This window comes from Nycticebus coucang, chromosome 13 (genome assembly GCF_027406575.1).
Source record: "Nycticebus coucang isolate mNycCou1 chromosome 13, mNycCou1.pri, whole genome shotgun sequence".
NCBI classification, from domain to species: Eukaryota; Metazoa; Chordata; class Mammalia; order Primates; family Lorisidae; genus Nycticebus; species Nycticebus coucang.
The window spans coordinates 64,448,892-64,465,761 of NC_069792.1; the positions used below are offsets into that span (position 1 = coordinate 64,448,892).

The window sequence follows — 16,870 nt, forward strand, 5'->3', positions numbered from 1 at the left end:
TTTTTTTTTCCTGATAGTTTGGGCCCCAAATGTGGGGGGGAGCATTTTACACAGGAGCACATTATACACAGCAAAATACGGTAGTTTAATGGGCTAGGGAGTCTCAGTTTGGGAAGATGAGAAAGTACTGGAGATGGACGGGGATGACGGCTGCACAATAATCTGGAGGTACTTAATGGACTGACTTAAGTAAATGCTTAAAATAAGCATTAAGTAAAATGCTTAAAATGGTAAATTTTATATGTATATCTTACAATAGAAAAGTCCCCAAATAGAAAAGAATAGGGAGTTTAAAATAAACCTGTGAATCTTCAATCTAGGCAGGATAGAATGTGATTTCAGCATGATCGTTTCTGTTTTGCGCTATCTCAAAATCAGTATCTCTCAGTAATCCGTAGCATAACTCAGTTTTGTGCCTTTTGTGACTTTAACAAAGTAACCCTCCTGAGGGGTGATGCTGATGGAGTGGTTAATGGACTCCTGGTCAGTTCTTGGCATTAATCCACAAGTCATTTTGAGGGTCGAAGGAGAAAGAGAGTTCTTTTTCTGAATAGCAATGGACTGACTTTTAAAATTGGAAGCTGACCGACATTTTTGCAGGTGGGCACAGGAAATTTAATGATAGTTTCTTTTACAAACTGGAATTTGGGCCAGAGGTTGCGTTTTTCTTAACTTCTATTTTGTGAAGCATCTTCTGAATATATCAGAAAATAAATTTCATGAAAACTGTGATTTCCACTTAAGTTTTTATTCACATTCTCTATAAAGAAGAAAACCTCCCAAAGAGAGAAAGTTTTTCTTTTACCACTCCTGGTATTTGGACTTACACGGGAGCTCAGAGCTCACCAAAGGTCTTTGGCAAATCTCTCCTGAATAATCAGGAGGTAACAAGACAGGTTACCTGGTCTCAGGACACAGAACCTGATTTCCAAAAGGTCAAGATTGCCAGCAGCAATGGCGGGTGATATCCTGTAAGCAGACAGTGTGACTTTCACTCACCAGCACAGAAAGAGATGACTGACTCTCTGTCCTCAATTGGTTTAAAAAGTTTAGGTGACTGGAATGTTAAAAAAAAAAAAATCTGCTTTAATTTCCTTCAGGTGATGGACCTTATAGACAGTAATAATTTGCAGTAACGTTATCTTGAATATCGAAGTATAACCTTACACGTCACTAGAATGATTGACTAATGGTGTTTTTGTTGGCAACACAGGGATTTGTTTGCTATTATTCTTCATATATTAGTTTTTTTGCATGTATAATGTACAATATTTTTCTTAAGAAAGGTCTAGTTAGGAACATTTTGACACTATGTAGTTGTCAAACACATATATTGATGACCAGAATGCAAAGGCTTCCAACATATTGACATGTACTCACAACTTACAACTAAAACATTACTGAAGATAATTGAGTCTCTCCTTGGTGACTTGATTCAAAGATTTTTTAAAAGAATAATGTTGCAATGTCTCAGAGGTTTAATTATAGATATCGATTGTAATTATATAATCATTACAGTATAGTTTTATAGAAAATGTTATGAAGCCCTTAATTAATAAGCTGATTTGGGTTTCCTATGAATATGACTTTGCTGAATAACAGATAATATGTTTAAACTACGAGGCTACATAGATATGCCTATAGGTATAACTTGGCTAAAGTTAAAAGAGCAATGCACACAGTGTGGAGGGCAAAAAGAGAATTCACGTTTTTTTAATTTGAAAAGTTGAAACATTTCTGTGAGAAAAATGGAGAAAAGCAGAACATCTATCTCAGCACATAGGCTTTTAACATAACCAGCCTAAAGAAGCAGGGTCATTAAAATATTCTTACACTGAATAGGTGTGGAGGCTTACACTTGTAATCCTAGTACTTTGGGAGGCCAAGGCAGGAGGCTCACTGAAGGGCAGGAGTTCAAGACCAGCCTGGGCAATATAGCGAGACCTCATCTCTAAAACATAAAAATAAAAATAAAAATTAGTTGGGCATGGTGACACGTTCCTTTGAAGTCCCAGTCACTCAGGAGGCTGAGGCAGGAAGATGACTTAAGGCCAGAAGTTCAAGGTTTCAGTGAGCTAAGACTGAGCCCCTGCCCTCAGCTCGGGCAACAGAGCAAGACTTTGTCTCTTAAAAAAATTCACACTCTGTTTAACACATACACCACTTAACTGCTCCTGGTTTTTCACTAGCTTCCTGCTGTCTATTAGATCAAATCCAGCTTAAATGATAAATTCTAGGTTCTCTGTGGACCCACCTTAGAAAGTATACATTTTTCTTTTTCCCAACCATGTTCTCTGTTCCAGGTGTCCTATATCTGTTACTAGAATGTTCTTATGATACTTCCCACTGGATTACATTTTCACTTCTGTTGATCATGCCAGATGTTCTCCACCTTTTAAGGGGTAACTCAAAGCTCACTTCCTCTCCAAGGTCATTCCAATGCTACATATCCTCTAGAGTTAATCTACTCATTAGTCATCTAACAGAGACTTGTGTAGGCACTATTTGTCCAGGATGACACTAGGTGCTGTGAGAGGTTATAACCAACATGTAAGATGTAGCTCTGGGCATTGTCCAGCCTCCCTAACTAGACTGTACCTTTTCAGAGACTGCCTGGTCCTATATTACTCCTTAGCTGGAGCATCTTGGAAAGTGTGGGACATTTTCTGGTTAAAGGTCTGGGCAACTGGACCACATCTGCTCCATGTCTGTGGTAAGCAAATGAGGGACAACTGGAGGAATCTTACCAGGCCCGGAACATGAAAGGAATGTTTCCGCAGGTGCTCAACTCCAGTGCCCACTGTATTGCTTTAACAAGCATTGGATGAATAGATGAATAAGCACTTTCTTAAGGGAAGACTCCCACGACGGGCAAAGTTTAAATGAGAAGAAGGTTGGGGTATTGATTTCTCTGCAGCAAAGAGACAGATGCCTCTGAGTAAAGACATAAGGATTACATTTCTAATGATTCCAAATGCTGGGTTTGACCAACCCGTGGAGCCACAAACCAGTGGGACAGCTTTCACTTGGGCAGCTTTATAAAGAAGAATAAGATTTTCTGTTGAGTGAACTGAATTTTACCTGGCCAAGGGGAATTCCCTAACTTTATTATAAACCATTAGAAAGAAATGGTGTATAAGCATTAGAAATGGGCCAAAAGAGAGTGCCAAGAAGACATCAGGGTCTAACAACAGAAAACTAGATAGGAGATGAGACAGAGCAGGTGTGAGAGAGGGACACAAAGGCAGAGAAAGACTAGGCAATGATGGAGGGAAAAAGGACAAGTGCCACCATCCACATGGGGCTCTCCCACAGGAGGGTCCCAGGCAGCAGCAGGTAATGCACGAGACTTGCTGGGGCCTACAGTCCAGCCCCATTGCTGCTCAAATCTTCTCCAAGAACCAGCAACAGCATCAAGAAGTAGGAAACTGCTCCAGATTTACAAGCAGGATATATTCCTAAAGCTCATTCATAATTTGATCGAGAACAGAAATATGTTTTCTTTCAGGAATTATTTTAGGTTAGGTACACTACTTATGCCACATCACACAAGCCTATTTAATCTGTGTGTACCTGAAGTCTAGCCCTCTAAATACGTATTTCACTTACTTCCAATTACCCCATATGTTCCAGTTACTCTGACTGCCTAAGAAATTATCTCAAAATTTACACATTTAAAACAACAATTTGTCTCTTGTTCATGAGTCTACAACTTGGAGCAGGGCTCAACAACAGGAATGGCTCATCTCTGGTCTGCTTGGCAGCTGGATGTGGAAGAGTGACCCAGTGACTGGGGCCTGGGACCACCTGAATGAAGTGTGGCTCAGTCACACATCTAGTGGCTGACGCTGGATGCCTGCTGAGACCTGAGCTGGAGGTGTTGGGTGAGCTTTAGGAAGACATCCTGCTTGTAAATTGGGAACAAGCTCCTACATCTTCCTATTGTATGACATTTACCCTCAGAATCTCACCACTATGTTTCAGGAAGCCCAGACCATATAGAGAGACTTTGTGTAGGTGTTTAGTCGTCTACACAGTGGCTGGATTCTAAGGCAGATGTCTTCCACAATAGAAAGAGTAGCCTGAGAGAAAAAGAAACTATATCCTTTTTATGACCTGTCCTTGGAAGCCGCCTAGTAGTATTTCCATTGTATTCTATCGGTTTAAACAATTACAAGCCTATTTAGATTCAATGGGTGGGGCAACAGATGCCACTTCTTAATGGGTGGGGGCAAAAGTCTAGAACAGCAGGTGGGAGGGGATACAGTTGTATGGCCATTTTTGGAGAGTGCCATCTGCCACAACACATAACATGACTTCTAGGGAAAATACCACACAGTAAATCTTCACTTAACAATGTCACTGGGTTCTTAGAAACTGCAACTTTAAGTGAAACAACATATAACAAAATCAAATTTTTCTTATCAAGTTTACAATAAAACAACGTTATTCAAGAACTTACTGTATATTTCAACTTAAAAGGCAATACAGCACAGTAAATAAAGAGCCAGAACTCTGGACCCAAACGCTTAGAGTCTGGAATATACTTGTGGGACACTGGGAAATTTACTTAAGCTCTCTGTGCTTCAGTTTCCTCATTAAAAAAAAACAAACTGCAATGTTGTGAAGAAAACAGTAGTTATTTTGAAAAGAGCTTTAAAGACTCTCTAGCTCCCTAAGTACTAGTTACTTTCTTAATTCTTCCAACTTCTGGCTCTTGGGTGGTGCCAGCCAGCCCTAGCAAAGGAGAATATTATTAATAATGGGTCTCATTACAGAGTACTTAACACCTGTCAGTTACTATGCTAAGGAACTGATTCAAAAATCCAAGAGGGAGGTACTAATCCAGATAAGAAAACTGTGACTTAGATTACTTGCCCAAAGTATCACTAGCAACTGGCAGAAAGGATTTGCTCCCAGATTAGCATAACTAGATAGAAAGAGCCTGAGTCCCTGGATGACTCCATGGAGCAGAGCCCTTCTTCCAAACCTGAGTTGTGGGTGAGTGAGAAATGTATAGTGTTGCATTTGGCCATTGACATTGGGGCTATTTAGTATACCAGGGAGCCTTTCCTGGCTGGGTTCATGTAGGGAAGATGGAAGAGATATACCTGGGCACAACTAACTTAAAGATTCCTTTCATAAAATAAGATGATTCTCATTATTTGCATAAAACCAGGTTTTTGCATAGAAGATCATTCTCTCAGTAAGTCCCTACCAGTCTCATTTATCTTCTGAACTAGATGACAAATAACCTTTGGCCACATGGGAAAAGGGCTGAGCGTACCAACCTGGAATCCCCGACACTGAAGGGAACAGATTGCTCACAAATGAGACCGGCTGTTCACCAGCTGAAGAATGTCTCTTCTAAGATTTGACTCAGTGTAAAATCTAATGGTCCCCATGTTGTTTGTCTCTTTTGTTTTGATGGTTTTCTTTTTCCCCTTAGTGAGGATTCTCTTTTTGACTGTGGTGGCCAGTGTGACTGTAAGAAAGGGAACCTTGGTTGCTGGTCCACATGTCCCTGGCAGGTGCCCTGTATAGTTAGACTGTAACTTCCATGATGGCAGGGATCTTGCTGTCCCACTCCCCAAAAGAGTTTTGGTGTTTAATGTCGGACACATACTAAGTGCTCAAAATCTGTTGACTGCATGACAGATGGAATGTTTGAATAAAAGCTCAAGAAAATGAAAGTCAGAATCCAGAAAGTGACTTGTGTTCTCTATGTCAGTGGCACCGAACCCTCAAGGAGCCCAGTAGGGAGGGATCAAAAATGTCTACTCTAGTAATACGGACACGGTAGCCAGTTAAATAATGTTTGCTGCACCCGATTCATGGTAAGACATAGGAAGGTGTGGGATGGGATAACTTCTGTGAGGTGCTGTTTTTTATTTTATCTCCATGGATGTTGTAAATACAGTCATCACAAAATCGATTGTGGTTTTAGTTATATGAATCATATAAAAGTCTGTGGGAGTCTACTGAGTAGACAGCCAAAGAACATAACACTCTTCTCAACATTTACCTCTAATAGATGGCGTTTAAATTCATAAAATAAAGAAAATCCCAAATCATCTTTTAAAAAACTCATCCTTGGATAAAAGCATTGTGTAGCCTTTGGTTTTCCTGCAGTCCTTGGGAGAGAATTCAGAAAAGATGGACAATCCTCCCAGGAAGACAGGCAACAGCTGGAACACCTTTCTGATTAGAGCCTTTTTTCCCTACAAATCAAATACAGAACTTCATTGTGATTTTGGTATATTCTGTTTTACATCAATGTAAACTAAATTTTAAAGGGATGCTGTGTCTTTACATAAAGACATTTATGGAAATATATTCCCAAAAAACTGAAGTTCACACAGAGATTAAAAAGAACAGACTGTTTTCAGTTTGGAGAATGTGGCTCCAGTGCATTTAAATATTTATCATATAATTTTTATATCAAAATCTTAATGAGCACTCGTTTTTATGGCATCACTTCTGGAAACAGTAAAAAAATACTATGCTTTGGAATGCTCTTCCTACTTACATTTCCACCACGGGGCACCAGTTAAATAAGAGTGGATTTCATGAAAAAAATAATGGTGCATTTCTATCTGAACTTAAAATTTCAAACACTTGCCAATGAGGAGCAAACAGTACAGCCTGGAGTCAGAGATTTTAGACTTTTTCCAAGTTTTTTTTTTTTTAATCAAATTGCCACAGAGACTCAAAGTCCCCAAGGCAGGTGTTCTTTTCCAATCCCAAGAATAAGAAATGTCTGAGAAAATCTCTTTCATAATTCCTCTGAGAACACACGAAGAAAAATTGCTAAGCTTCCACTCCAAATGTGAGGAATTTGGATCGAGTTTAAACAGCAGCTTGTGCAAAATGTGACAGCTCCTGTTCTCTTACGCTGAGATGGGGGGTACTGATGTCATAGAAAGGATGGTTTGAGGATACTCTAAATGCAGGCTGTGATGGTAGCTGACCAACTGCAAAGTTACCCTGTTGGTTGGAAAAGAAAATCAGGCACTATCTTTTGCACATTCAATGGGACAAAGGGAACGAGACAGTTACTTACATAAGTCACACTAAATAATAATATTAATACTTCCTGTATTGGTCTTAAAGATCCAGCAAATCAAATAAAGTTCTATGTTCTGATTACTTGGGAAGCGTCTCCATTTCCCACTTCACTTGGCATCTGTCCTATCCCAGAGACCTCTGATAGGCTAATCTGCACATGTGCCTTACATCAAACTGGCAAGTCACCTGCCATTCTTTAATGTTCACCTCAAATGCTGTCAGCATACAACGTACCTTGTGTTTCTTCAGCTGTGGTCTCACGTAACGACCAGCATTCTTCATCTAAATACTGCTTGTTATCTTCTCTGAGTGGATAAAGGTCCCTTTGTAAACAGCTCTGTTCCTACTTCCACAGCCCATGGTTCCAACGTGCATAACTTGCATTACTACTATGAGGTTTCCTCTTAATCCCTGACTAACCAGGTAAGGATTTCTCAGTCCAGGTGAAAGACGTCTGCTCATGGGTCACAAGGACGAAAATAAAGCAAAGTTACAGTTTATAGCTGTGTGGAGATATCATCCCTTTTCACACAGAATTCAGAGAATACTGTGAAATCCATACATTCTGAGACTACAGTCAGATGTGGTAGAACTGAATGTGGCAACGAGGTTGTGGATTTTATCCAACACAGTTCTATGGCCTTTTGGCATCACTAGCTTACATATCAATTAACTCAGGGGTGGACAGAATTCAAGAGGGCCTAGAGATCTTGGATGGGAAAAATACGACATCTGTAGTTTCACTAACCTCAAACCAAAATTTAGTATTTCCTTCAATTAAAATGTAGGCCACAAACCACAGTACCTGTGATACTGTTGCCAAGAGAAATCACAGGTATTTTCACATCACATGAAAGTTGTTGTGGACATCATGAAATGTCTATTACACTCGCCGCTACTTTAAGATTATGGTAGTTATCCTACCTGCTGCTGGTATGCATTATTTAATAACGTATTATTAACAAAACACATATCCTAATTTTAAAGAATTTGGTTAATGTTATTTCAATAAAAGCAGTTTCTTTTGTAACCCTGCATACTTTATTTTATGCATTTAAAAACATCATTCTGTGAAAAGTCTATAGGTTTCATCAGGCTGCCAAAGAGATCCATGGTCCCAAAAAGGTTAAAAATCCCTGAAACTACACACAAAGCTTTTAATAATGCAACAGCCAGGTTCCTAGAGTAAATCATTCCTTGCTAGCATCTTTTGAAGCAGAAACAAACTTGACCTTGAAAGCAACATAGTCTCATTGCTGTGAATAGATGGTTCTGATGAGAATCATTTTTATATGAAAAAACCTGTAGATTCTAGAGCATCTCTGTTTTCATAGCACAGGCTGACTTCTTCTAATGATAAACTTTATCATGGACATTTTGACATCAACCCTAAGTTGTTCCCTTGTATTTCATACAGGTGAAATCTAGCAGAGTATTAAATAAAATCATTTTATGACTTTAATTTAAAACATCATAGAGAGAACACCTAAAAAAATCTTTGCTACCTAAAAAAAATTATAGTTAATTCCAAATTTTGAGTGAAAAAAGTAAGCATCAAAATGTTCTCATGCTTTTATTTGCAGGGTTTTTTTGTTTGTTTGTTTGTTTGTTTTTTGGCCAGGGCTGGGTTTGAACCCACTACTTCTGGCATACGGGGCCAATGCCCTATTCCTTTGAGCCACAGGCACCACCTAAGATCATGCTCTTAAATGACAGCACTACTGGCCCCATTTCTGCTCAAATGAAATGTTATATGTCCGTTAACATATCTCTATGGGTGCTCAGAATATGGCCTCTGGGTTATTAGAATTCTGAGATCAATTAAATGATGACATGATGTCCACTAGGTGTGCCTTAAATATAAGCATGTTAGACTTTCAGAAAATCCTCCATGGAGGCTCTGCCCAAAAATAGACATATCACATGCCAGTAACATACATGAATATTTACTCTTTGAAAGCTACTGAGGAATTATTGGTATACCCACAATTACTCACTTACCACTGCAGCTTAATACTGTTCAAAATGTTCACCTCCAATAGTAAAATAGATGCTAATGACTAGAATTCTGAAACTAACAAAGAACATAAAAATTAAAAACAATATATTCTTGTATTAAATTGAGGTATAATTCACATACTATAAATACATCTTCATACATACAGGCAAACCATTTTTTTCTACTTCTTAAAATACCAGCAGTTCTCCAAAATGTGTCTTTTTTTCCTGTGAAATTTCTAAGATTTAGAAACATGCTTATAAATCCAGACTTTGACTAACTTCTGCACCAGGGGTTTTCTCTGAATGACAAGCTACAAAGCAATCGAGCTTGTGTGTCATGAAAGAAAATCCAAAATTCTTAAACTTGGGAATCTATCACAATAAAAATAAAATAATTTGTACTATATAGTGTCATTAGAGTAGAGATAAAAGTCCTTAATCACAGTTAATCAAATTATTAATTGAAGATCTGGAGCAAATTTGGTGACTCCATCTGTGTTTGAGCTAAGGTAGGCTTTATATCAATGATACATTTAATTTTAGGACTACTGTTTTCTTGTCAAGGTAATTATTTCAATTTTTCGGAAATAAAAACAGCTTATGTGCTTCCTTAATAAAGAGCCACCAATCCCTTTCTTCTCACAGCTGAATTTTCAGGGGAGGACGCTGAAACTGTATACTTTCCTCTCACAACCAAAAAGCAACTGTATGCATACAAGTAAAAGCTCCCACCACAACTTCCTTGGCATATTTCAGATTATTTTTCTCTAAACAGGAAGCTGTTGACAGTTTTTCTTGGTATTTTCATAATACTAAAGGTTATTGCAAGAAAAATCCCAACTTCTGTTTCAAAGTATAATGTTCTTTCCCGCTGTTCCGATTGTTGCTAATTATGAACACTGCAACCGCGACAGAAACCAAATTCCAAACTATTTTAGGCTGATTCAGAATCAGGTAGCAATTATGAAAAAGAAAAGTTAGCAACATATTTCAAGGCTATGCCGGAGTTTTTCAACTCAAAACAATACTGAAGGGAGGATTCCTGGAATTCAAGAGAGAAGATTTGGCTCAGGCTGCAAAATCCATATCTCTAAATAATGCTATGTTCACGAGTGGTGAGCAAGAAAGGCGATTATATTTTAACCTATTTCACAGAACATTAATCCAAATTTAACCGAATCGCAGAGACTCTGCAAGAAACTCATGACTAGATGCTGCTTCACAATTTACCCCGGTACAACAATAATTGCTCATGGAAAACTTGTGGGAGGGGAAGAGAGAGGGAAGAACCACAGTGAGCTATAAAAACATCTTAACTATTGTGGATAAAGCAAACTAATTACCTCACACAGAAGAAGTGCAAGATTTAACAGTCCATGCTCTGCAGACCCTGAGAAACAGCAGCCGCAGCAGCAGCAACGTCCAGCATCCACCAGATTCTCACAAGCTTTTGACTGTGTGGACTCAGCCACAGACTCTGCCTCTAGCTGACGTCAAAGTCCCTGTCACATGGCCAGATGAGAGCCAAGAGATCATTGGTTGTCGTAGCAACCACAGACCGGCTCTGAAATTATTTCAATAGGTCATCTGTCACTGTGGGGTGTGTGTGTGTGTGTGTGTGTGTGTGTGTGTGTGACAGAGAGAGAGTACACACACACGGACAGCTCCCCTGAAGCTGTCACTCAGGCATGCCTACAACTTTCCTCTTTAGGGCTTCAGTGTCTTTTCTTTGCAGTTACTTGCAGGAAATTCATGCCACTCTGAAGTTCCCGCTGGTCTCGCTATCACCAGCATGAAGCGTGTGTGTCTCTCTCTCTGCTGAACAAAAAGAAAGAAACCAAAAAACTCTGGAGGGAGTTTTCTTTGCAAATTAAATGTATTGCTAAGCAAATGAATAAAAGCAGAAGTTCCAGGTGGAATTGGAAGACAAGATATTTTAAAAACCATGTAAGAATCCACAATGATATACTGAGACCAGGCTAATGGTGGAGAGAAATTAACAAACACAGTGGGCAGTGGCTCAGCGGCAGATGAGAGGGTCTAAGGATCCTGACACCAAGTAGGATGTGATCAGGTAAGATGCATTCAGCATCCCTGCACTGTAAAATGTCTATGCAAAAACAATGACCAAGAGAGTTTCACAATGGCACTACTTTAAAATAACACATGAGTAAGCTGACAACTTCGCTTTGGGGTCGTACTGGTGCCAAATCCTTCCTCCCAAATCTGCTCATCCAGACCATGAGCAAAGAGGACCACTGTCAAGTCCATTGAACATCAAGTTCATTGAACTCCGAGAGACGCAGAATAAAAGGGCAGTCCCACACGTTTTCTAACTTTAGCTTCATTTCCTCCACTTCCCTAGCTTACTTTTAACTCCGCACACATGCTAACTTCCTAGTTAATTCTCCTCTTAATTAATGGGAAGCCAATTAAACAAAATGAGATGAAACCCACAGGAAAGTACTCTGAAAAAGACATTGGAAAATGTGTGCCCATTCAGAGAACAAAGAAATTACAAGGCAGGGGAGAAGAGACTGCCCTCAAAACCCTAAGGACCTTTACATGCCAGGGTTATCAGGACTTCTATTCTAGTTTCTTAAAAAAAATAAATAAATAAGTAAAGAGTAGGTATGTGGTGCTAAAATGTAAATGGAATCTCAGCCAGCTGGGCAGACTACATTTGTGTCACTGTAAAAGAATGGAATTTCTTCAGTAGAGTCAGAAGTTGTTTCTTTAATAATAAAACTACTGTCCCAACTGCTTGGCCATAACATCTTTCTATTCCATCTTTCACTTTATCTTCTTTACTTCTATCGCAACTATAATTGGGAGAAAAGATAGATTTTTATTAGAAAAGTTATTTTCTTGATGCTATTAGCTGCAGCAGTGCAAAAGTAAAATCAAACTATAAAGAACTTTGCCCCTTTAATTTCAGATTAATAACAGTTTGGAATTTAGCCATTTGAATGAAAACAATTGAATCCAATGTCTGTCCAAATGGGTCAGGAGGTCTCACAAAGGGCTCATTTCAGCAAAGCCACAATTCACAAATTTGTAATTTGTTCCAATTATAGTTCTGGTTTTCTGTTCAGAAATGCACCCTGGTAAGGAGGGAATGGGTAGAGACAGAGAAACATATACTTCTAGATTTCCAGGGCCCCGAGTTCTCTGACCTGCCTGATTTATCATCTCTCTGATTCCAAACCCAACACTGTCTGATTAGCTTTTCCTCCTTTTCACGTAGCTTTGGCATCCAACGCAATAACACTGCAGTGCCACACTCTGCCAGTAGGGGATCTCTTCTGAAACAGAAAGTTCTTAGTTCTAAAAATCCCTAAAATCAGGACTTCAATTTGAAAATTAGCAAAATCCAACACATTTTTACTTTGAATGTTCTAGCATTTTAAGATGAAGTATACTTTACTATATCCTCACTTAGGTTTAAATTCATTATAAATTAAAATAATCAGTGAACTGACCTTCAAAATGAAAAGTGGGTGCAGGGAGCCCTTGTCTATAACATACTTCCAATCTGGCATCACTTGTTTCCCTTTGCAAGATTCCTCTTAAAGCTAAGGAAGCTGCCAGTCTCTTGCAGAGTTCAAAGCACGACACTGATCTCCTTGGAACTCAGGTTTTCAGAACTATGGCTAATTAATCCAAATGGAGTCGAAAGTATCACAGGACCTACACATGGAGGCCTTCTCCAGTCACAGCATACCACATTCAAGAGAATACGTGTCATTTTATTTTCTAGTTGATGTGTCATGTTTTAAGGTGAAAATGATTCACTGAATTTAAAAATACCCATTCAAAAATAGTTCTGCACCTTATTTTTCACTTGCTGTAGGAATGTCAAGACTGCTTATTATTAATTTGACCACTTTTCCAAAAATAACTGGCAAATGCCAATAAACCAGCAGTCTGACTTGGGTTCATATATCTAAACATACAAGTAGTTTGGGCATGAACAGACAATTCTAATCAGCCCTTTTTTTCAATGTTTCTAGGTAGACATGTTGCTGTCTCTTCTGTCTTAACATTAGCGGGCAGGCCATAGAACAATTATTTGGAGCTACTAGGTTCAAATCTCATTTCTTTTATATTGGGACCTTGAGCTATCTGCCTAAGTCCTCTGAGCCACAGTGCCTCCAGCCGAAGGTTGTTGGGACAATTATAATGCTAATATATTATAAAATTCTGACACCCTGCTACAGAGTAGATGGCTCAGTGTATGTGTCATTTCTTGTTTATCTGTCTGACTTTGATAAGCCTTTGAAGACCTTCAGGGAAAGGATGGAATCTTATTCATCTCTGCCACACCACGGTTAGCACACAGCCCAGAATATAATGAGTGCATAATAAATGTTGAATAGCTCAACTACTGAGAAATACATGTTGAAAAGTAGAAAGAAATGGTTCCTTTTTCTTCTTACTAACAGGGAAGAGAAAGCCTCTCCCCATGTCAAACACCAAAAAAGGCAAAGGAAGAAAAAATAAAAGACAAAACTGTTCACTTACCACAAAATTTTCTAGCAATTGGTGGGTCCAAATAAATTTACCAAGTAATCAGACTTATCCCTACTAAATAATAAATATTTATTATGAATATATATAAGTTATTTGCTGATATACTTTATGGCTATTGCTATTGATGTTGGAAAATATTTTGTATTAACTGACATTAATTATTTTCTAGATGTAAATAATTGTTCTAAGTGCTGTACATATATTAGATCATTTACCATAATAACCCTATAAGGCAGGTACTTTTCTTTTTCACATTTCACAACTGAAGAAACTAAAGCATAGAGAAATTAAGAAACTTGCCTACCTAGTACATGGCAAGCCCAGGGTTTACAACCAGGAAGATTAGCTCCATAAATTTCTGGAAATAATTTACAGTGGACATGTTTTTAGAAACAATTGAATTATTTCTTATGTTTATTCTATACTTTAGGATTGTTTTTATTTTTTATTTATTTTTATTTATTTTTTTCCATTTTTATTTTTTTATTGTTGGGGATTCATTGAGCGTACAATAAGCCAGGTTACAATTTGTCAGGTAAAGTCCCTCTTGCAATCATGTCTTGCCCCCAGAATTTTTTTCATTTTAATTTCTTATAAGGGGATAAGGCCAAATTATCTTTCTGCATATTGAAATTCTAAACATTTTAATCTAGCTTTGGCCTAAGGAGTAACATGGAAAAAGAAACTAATCAGGAAAATTTGAATCAAGGAAAAGGAGTGAAGTAAAATAGTAAAAATATCCTGAAGAAAATTATGTCCACATTATTATAGTTTTATCTGAAGCATATTTAGATTGTACAGGCTTGGATGAGTTCTATTTCCCACTGTGATGGAGTAGTGTGTATGCAGATTAATATTCTCACTGAGAAAATAATAACTAGATTTCTTTAATGGTTGGAAGCCATCAAAGAGTAGCAAAGGCAACAATAAGCAAGAGAGATTTATTTCTCATAGTTCTGGAGGATGCGAAGTTCAAGATCGAGTCTCCAGCAAATTCAATGTCTGCTGAGGACCCATTTCTGGGTTCATAGATGGCAACTTCAAGCTGTATCCTCATGTGGTAGAAGGAGCAAGGCAGCAATTTGGAACCTCTTTTTATAGGGGCATTAATCTCATTCATGATGGTTGTCCCCCCATTACATAGCCACCTCCCAAAGCCCTCCACCTGGTAATACTATCACTGTAGCCGTTGGGATTTCAATGTATCCATTTTGGAGAGACATAGACATTTAGTTCATAGCACTGAGATAATTCCAACATTCTTTGCATTGCCCACTGCTTTTCTCCTTAAATTACTGGCTGATTCTTACGTGGTGTGGAGTTTCTACCATTCTTAAGAGATTGTAGAGGCACAACTTGGAGTACAAATCTTTAAAAGCATCCATGACTCAGGGGACTGAAATTCAGGTTCAAAAAAATCACAAAGAAGAGGTCCCAAAATTTTGTCATGCTTTCTACTTGAAGCATTTGCTATGGAGGCATAAGACAAAAGGACAAAAAGTAAAGCATAAAAATGCAGCAAAAAGGCTAAAGGCAGAGTTCAACTGTCTTGCAATACTTGGGAGACAAAAATTACAGTTTGAGATTCTTCAGGGAGTTAAAGTCTGGTAAGTACCCAAAGTTCTCAAGTCTCAAAACTGAAAGGCTAAGTCTTTGAAGTAATAGATGAGTTCTCACAAAATCCAGGATCCATCCTAGAATAATTATAACCCCTAATTGGATCAAGGTAATTTGTCCCTATTTTTTTTTTTTTGACAGAATCTCACTCTGTTGCCCTGGGTAGAGTGCCATGTTGGCATCATAACTCACAGTAACCTCAAACTCTTGGGCTGAAGTGATCCTCTTGCCTTAGCCTCCTAAGTAACTGGGACTGGCACCCACCACCCTCCACAATGCCCAGATAGTTTTTCTATTCTGGTAGAGACAGGGTCTTGCTCTTGCTCAGGCTGGTCTCAAACTCCTGAGGTCAAGCAGTCCACCCACCTCAGCCTCCCAGAGTTCTGGGATTACAGGCCTGAGTCACCACACCTGAACAGGGCCTAATTTGCCCCTGTTCTAACTACCTTTCAAAGAAAATTAACCCTCTATAAAGGAATATTACATCTTCCAGAACCTTTCAAAATTTTCAGACACTATTTATAATTCAATCCTAAATCATGAAACATGCCATAATTAGCTATAACTGACCATAATCTATGAAGAAAAAATAAGCAATAACAGTAGACCCCTGGATTATTCATCAGTCTTTACAATGTCAGTAACTATAATTAATATGTTCAAGGAAAGATGGAGAGTTCTACGCATAAAAATGAAATCTATAAAGAAGGAACATTAAAGTTAAAAAACTGATAATCAGTGGTTCTCAACCTTCCTAATGCCATGACCCTTTAATACAGTTTCTGTGGGTCGTGACCCACAGCTTGAGAACCACTGTGATAAATATTACCAAAAGTAAGAACACAACAGATAGGTTTAAGAGCAGAGAAGATAGATCAAAACAAAAAATAAGTTAAATGAAAGATAGATTAGCAGATAATATCTAGATTCAAACATGGTAAAAAGAAAAGAAAATACATTAAAAATGTAAGAGACATTGAGAACATGATGAAAAGATTAATGTGTTTTGGAAAGAAGAGAGAATAGGGCAGAAAGATTATTTAAAGAGAAGTGACTGAGAAATTTTTAAAACTTATAAAAGACACAAAATAACAGATTTATTAAATCCCATATACCCCAAACAGGATAACTACACAGAAAATCACACATAGACACATCATGGCCAACCTGCTAAGACTTAAAGGCAAAGCCAAAATCTTAAAAACAGCAAGAAAAAAACATTATATTAACTTTAATGGGGCAAGAAAGATTTTCTCGAAAGATACTATTAAATCCAGAAGAAAATAGAACAATAAGTTTGAAATGTTGAAACAAAGTGCAGCTTTTGAATCCTATAAACAGAGAAAACGTCTTTAATAAATGAAGGTGGAGTGGCTTCTGTTCTCAGGAAGAATATAGACTACAAAAAATAAACAGAGCTTCAGATACTAGTGAATACTATAAAAAAGATCCATACTGAATCTTACTCCATACTGAATCTCAGAGTCAAAGCATTCTATAATAGACATACTCTTATTTGATGATGTGAATGTTACTTTCTTTGCATTATTATTATTATTATTAGTGCTTAATATTTCGATGTAGCAATTGTCTGATTCCTTTTCTGAATGTATTTATGTTAGTTCGTTCTTTACAAGGTTTTTGTTTCTAA

The 16,870-nt window shown here is 37.9% G+C and overlaps 1 protein-coding gene across 4 annotated transcripts in view; it reads right to left on the minus strand.

Moving 5' to 3' along the window:
• The window catches only part of NCALD (neurocalcin delta), a 489,836-nt gene that overhangs the window by 76,905 nt on the left and 396,061 nt on the right, over positions 1–16,870 (minus strand). Inside the window, exon 1 of one of the 4 annotated variants that reach the window (XM_053558840.1) lies at positions 10,413–10,699. The exons of the other annotated variants lie outside the window; for them this stretch is intronic. The gene's annotated coding sequence lies outside the window, so the exon portion shown is untranslated. Of the gene's footprint in view, positions 1–10,412; positions 10,700–16,870 lie in introns of those variants that run through there. 4 annotated transcript variants of the gene reach the window in all.